This window comes from Brassica oleracea, chromosome C1, assembly GCF_000695525.1.
Source record: "Brassica oleracea var. oleracea cultivar TO1000 chromosome C1, BOL, whole genome shotgun sequence".
Lineage (NCBI taxonomy): Eukaryota > Viridiplantae > Streptophyta > Magnoliopsida > Brassicales > Brassicaceae > Brassica > Brassica oleracea.
The window spans coordinates 36,469,883-36,476,032 of NC_027748.1; the positions used below are offsets into that span (position 1 = coordinate 36,469,883).

At 31.7% G+C, this 6,150-nt stretch overlaps 1 pseudogene; it reads left to right on the forward strand.

Annotated features, from left to right (window-relative positions):
* Positions 1–384: 384 nt before the first annotated feature.
* LOC106338791 lies at positions 385–4,064 on the forward strand (annotated as a pseudogene).
* The last annotated feature ends 2,086 nt before the right edge of the window (positions 4,065–6,150 follow it).

Here is a 6,150-nt window from a genome sequence, read left to right on the forward strand (position 1 = left end):
TGAGTGCACATTCCCGAGAACAAGCAGTTCATATTAAGGAGAGGTAACGGTAAAGGAAAAACGGTCATCGAATCATCGGAATTGTTAATGAAATAGTGTGATGAATATATAGAATGATGCACCAGGGCCGTCTCAAATTAATTTTAGACCTTGTTCAAAAAATTATTAATTATATATTTGATGATTTTAACAAGTAATTTAAAATTTTAATAACTTTGTTTGATTTTTTTTTTAATTATAAACTCTAAATTTAGCATTATATCTACAATTTTAAAGTTTTTTACCATAATTCATATATTTGAAAAAATTCTTAAACTTTTTATTTTTATATTTGGGCCCTGTCGACCGCTCTATTTGCACGTGTTGTTAGACGGTTGGTCCTGACCGGTGGGAATGGCATTCACGTCTGATAACCAATCGGTGGCAGCGTTTGTGGCTGCCGATAAAGTAGCGTTTTACCATTGTGCGTTTTTTTTTAGCTTGCACAACACTTTGTTTGATACATCCAAGGTTCCATCGACTTCATCTTCGGTCGTGAAACTTCCATTTTACGTTTTCCCACTAACACATACTCTATAACATAGTCCGCCAATAACATACCACATTTTAACATTTTTTTCAACTTGTTACAGAACTGTGAGATCTTTGTGGTATCGGACAAGAGGGTGAAACCATACGGGTCAATCACAGCACACCACATAAAAAAAGCAGACGAAAACACGGGTTATGTGTTCATAAGAGGAAAAGTGTATGGAATCGACGACGTTTACTTAGGCCGAGCCAAAGGACCTTATTCTCGAGTCATCTTTGCCAAGACTTAGCTGTCCAAGACCGTTGTCCCTAACGGTTGGACTAAGGGGTTGTTCGTTTCTGATACCACTCAAATTACCCTAAGGAGTGAATTACTCTCTCAAATAAGAGGTTCAGTTGCAGTACTTAGGGATCGAATCCACAAGGAGTTAGGAAACCTATTAAATCTAGTCAGGTTATTAATTCTAGGTGTTTGTTGTTTTATGATTTAAAAGTAAATAGCAATCCTAATTGAGCAAGTCTATTGCTCGACTAACAAGATGATTGGGGGTGTAACTTTATTGGAAGATATTAGATGCAGGGTTTCTATTCAGGTGTTAGAGATTATAATCTTATAGATGTCTAACAGTTGCATGCATGATATATTAGAGCTCAACTCCTTAATCACAATGATCAGCGATGGCAATGTTTCACTGGTTAACTAACTAGATCTTGGATCTCAACTGTCGTCTTTTGATCACAAGAAAGTGTCAATCGATGATCCTATATGGATATCGATCGATACACCTTTCGCAATAACGATCGATTGTCAGAAGACAATATCGATTGATAGCTTCTAGCTAAGCCCTAGGCGCGGGTTGATAATGCTCACTAGTCTCCTAGATCAGCGGTTAGCTCTCTCTAGCAGTCCTAGCAAGACAGATTAGATTCAGGACAGGATGATCAAGGATGCTTGACACATGCAAATTCCTAAGTTGGGGCTAATCCCTCTAACCTATTTGAACCCTGAATCTAACAAGTAAACTACTCAGACATAGCTAAGCAATTCATGACACAAAATATAGATAAAAACTGCATAGAATAGAATAAATGAATCAATGGAGTTCCAATCACAAATCTCTCTATGATTTTCTCTCCTAAACCTCTCTGCTGAAAATAAGAATACAATGGTGGCTAAAAGCTCTCTGCCTCCTAACACTTAGGCAAGTATATAACTATTAGGTTAAAAACTCATCTGGGGTAATCTTTAATTTGGTGAAGCCTTGGGATTAAAGTCGGCTGGAACCAAGTCGCGCATCTCGAGTCTCGACATCGATCGATGGTACAGGATGTACATCGATCGATGGTACATGATGTACATCGATCGATCATAATTTTCAATCATCGAGGCTTCTCTTCTGTATCGATCGACGGCACTGGATGTGCATCGAACGATTGCTTCTTCTTCGTATCGACCTCTAATGGTCAGCTCGGATGAAATCTCTTTAAAGCTCCTAAATGCTCCATAATCATCACTTTACTCCAAGATACTGCTGAACCTGAAAACATACCTAATAGAATAGAATATTTAATATATAGATAGTAAAACACTTATATTCCATGGATGAAAATGGGTCAAATCCATGGTATATCAGTTTCTCCGTCCAGATGAGCCATCTGAATGAAGATGAGAGTTTTGTTCGTCTAGGCATTAAAAGTACAAGTCATCTGGACGGCTCATCTGAATGAGTTTTAAAAATTTAGGCTTAACTTTGAAAATCAGCTGGCTGATCCAAATTAGATCATCTAGATGGAGATAAGTTTGTCAAAATGATATAATGTGTATTATACCTCCATGTAATTAACAAATTACAAACTCAAACCTAATATTATTTTTTCACATATGAAAAACGATAAAACCACAAAAAAACAATATTTTTCCACCAAAACTACAAAACACTTTTTCCGCCAAAACCACAAACGCACAATTTTCTGCCAAACCTGCAAAAACGTGTTTTCCCGCCAAAACGCGTTTTCCGTCAAAACCGCAAAAAAGCATTTTCCCACCAAAATCACAAAAATGCGTTTTCTTGCCAAAACCGTAAAAGCGCTCTTTCCCTCCAAAACCACAAAAATGTGTTTTCCCATCAAAACCGTAAAAACGCAGTTTCTCGCCAAAACCGCAAAAACACATTTTTCCGTCAAAATCACAAATACGCGTTTTGTCGCCAAAACCGTGATAGTGCGGTTTCTCGCCAAAACCGCAAAACGCGGTTTCTTGCCAAAACAGTAAAAACGTGTTTTCCCGCCAAAATCGCAAAAGCACGTTTTTCCGCCAAAATCACAAAAACACGTTTTTCCGCTAAAACCGTAAAAAGTGGTTTCCTGCCAAAACCACAAAAAACGTGTTTTTCCGCCAAAACTGCAAAAAAAAAAAACGTTTTTCAGCCAAAACCGTAAAATTGTGTTTTCCCGCCAAAACCTCCAAAGCACATTTTTCCACCAAAACCGTAAAACGCGGTTTTCCGCCAAAACCGTAAAAACGCGGTTTTTCACCAAAACCGTAAAACGCGATTTCTCACCAAAACCGCAAAACGCGATTTCTCGCCAAAACTGCAAAACGCAGTTTCTCGCCAAAACCGTAAAATGCGGTTTCTTGCCAAAACAGTAAAAGCGCGTTTTCTCACCAAAACCGTAAAAATACAGTTTCTCGCCAAAATCTTACCATTGCTTACATCTTTTAATTTTTAATTTTATAAAATTTGAGTACATGATGCTCTTACCATTGCTTTCATCTTTTAAATTTTAGTTTTATAAAATTAATTTTGCACTTTGAGTTTCTACTTTGAGTTGTTTGGAAATTTATTCAAATTTGAGTTTCTATTTCGAGTTTTATGAAAAGTTATAGTAGTAGTTAAATTTTAATACAAATTTAAATAAAAATAAATATTTTTTATGAAATAAAAATTTATAAATGTGAAATGCAAATTTTAAAATAATTTCAGTGTAAATATATTTTATACTAAATAATAAAAATTAGTATAATTAAAATTAATATCAAACATACGATTAAATCAAAGCAAGGGTATATTTGTAATGTGTTTACTAAACTCGTCTGGATGGAAATAGAAATAAAGAAACAAACATAGAATCCATCCAGATGACTTATCTAGATGGAAAAACGAACAGCTCTTAAAATCCAGATGAATCATTTGGATGGATCACATAGATGGAACAGCTGGATGGAAATGATAGATGGAGAAACGAACGGCCCCTAACCGGAGCTACGACGGCTCGACCAAGTTAGTCTTTAATTATTATTTTTCACGTAATTGGCAATGTAATTATTATTCATGTTTATACTAATATTCTTGAGACTTTTGATCAGGGATTTATACCATGCGGAGTATAAGTGTCCTGGACCAGGTGCTGATAGACAACGTAGATCAGGTTGGGCTAAAGAACTTACCAAACAAGAAGTTGAGTTTTTCTTGTCCATTGATTTTATTGATGGAACTTATTGGCTCCCTGTTTTGCTTCAGCAAACGTCTTAGTTCTCGCGTTTGGCTTTTGGTGTTTCGCGTTTTGGTGTGGCTTGGGGAAAAAACATAAGAAGAATGTCCTTTTTTCTTCAACAAGTTTCTATACGAAATAGTTTTCTTTCTTTTTGTTTTACTCTTCAATTTTTTGAAGAGTGATTAGCAACTCTTATGTCGTTCGCACATCTTACATAAGATATTCCATTTTAATATTAGACTAGACGATAATCCTCGTCCTGCGCGGAGTGACTTTAAGAAAAAAAATATTATACTTAAATATTATAAACAATATACATTTTGTCATCAATAACCTTTTTCATATTTGATTAGAGGTAGACATTCAAATACCATTTGGTTCAGTTCGGATCCTTGAGGATTTGGTTCGGTTCGGATCTTTTCAGGTTTGGTTCGGGTTTGGGTTCGGATAACCTATTTAATTTTTTTTCAAAACTTAATTTCATATATACTTTAAATTTTTCAAAATCGAAAAATAAAAATAATATATAACATATAAATTTGAATAATGTATTCCAAAATACTTAAACTTAACATAAAAATTAGTTTAGCTTAAATATTTGGATAGGAAATCAATAGATATTTCAAGTATTTTAGGTATTATAAGTATCATTTAGCTATTTTAAACATGTACTTATAACTATTTGTATATATTTCTAAGTATTTTGGACAACTTAAAAAAGTCTTATATATTTTGTATATATTTTTTAGATATTAAATTTAAAAATAATTAATATATCTAAGTATATAAATCTTGTTCGGATATATTCGGATACTTAAAATATTATGGGTTGGATCAGGTTCGGTTCCGGTTCTCTAGATACCAAAATTTTGAATCCATTCGGATATCTAACAAATTGTGGTTAAAGTTCAGTACTATTCTTTGGATCGGCCTTAGTCCGGTTTTTATGGATTTGAATTTTTTTCCCAATCCTATATTTTTACTGTGAGAAAATTTTAAAAGAAGATGATGGTGGTTCATATTGATTTTGGTTATGCAACAATTTTTAAACCAAAATACATTTTACCATATATGTGGTCCATTTAGTTAATCATTAAAAACTGTTCTATGCCCATTTAAGAAAATCAATATGGTTCATATCGGTTCTAGGTAAAATTTCAAAATTAAAATATTAAGGTTTCAGTACTCTTTCATTGCAAATTTTAAAATTAACATATTTATGTATTTTTAAATGGTACATATTTATTTAAACGATATTAATATATATATATATATATTATTTAATATAAATATCTATTAAATAATAATTCAAATTAATACGATTGTATGATCATTTGAATCTTGTTATAATAAAAAATTAAGCCATTGATCACAAAATTTTCAAAGAGATTTTTAACATTTTTTTAATTTAAAGTCGTTTTAAAATTTTCAAAATATAACATATAAGAAAAAAATTTATTTTTTTATTATATGGTTAATGTGACTGTTTAATTTCTTTTAATAATATAAAATCAAACAAAAATGAGGAAGGATGCAAAAATTGTTATCAAATTTTTATTATTCATAATCATTAATTGTCATATATATGTTAATCATATTAGGTAATTGCGTAGCTTTTATTTAAGGAAATAATACATGCTTCTTATGTTTTATTTAATATAATGTTTCCTAGTAATTGAATTTTTGACCAATATTTTTTAATTGATTCTTAAGCTGCCATATAAGCTAAATTGCTATCCTAATTAAGTGATATCTAAGCATGGTCTTTTTTTAATTAGTACAAACTCAAGGTTACTACTTTTTAAATGATCTTAAATTAATACACAGGGGGGATGGCACCGAAGTTATAAATCATTTCTTCCAATTTAAAATACTTCCCGGATAATTAATTGAATCTATACTCAATCGTAGTATGACAAATTATTATTTAAGTTTACTATTTTTAAAAATGTTAATATTACCAAAAAAATATTTATTTCAAACTAAAATATAAATCAATATCGAATAAGGTAAATTTCCAAAAATATAAATACTATATTAAGTTAACATAATGTTTAATATTTTTTGAAAATTAAAAAATAAATAACGAAAAGAATAATTAATTTAAAAATACAAGACTTTCAA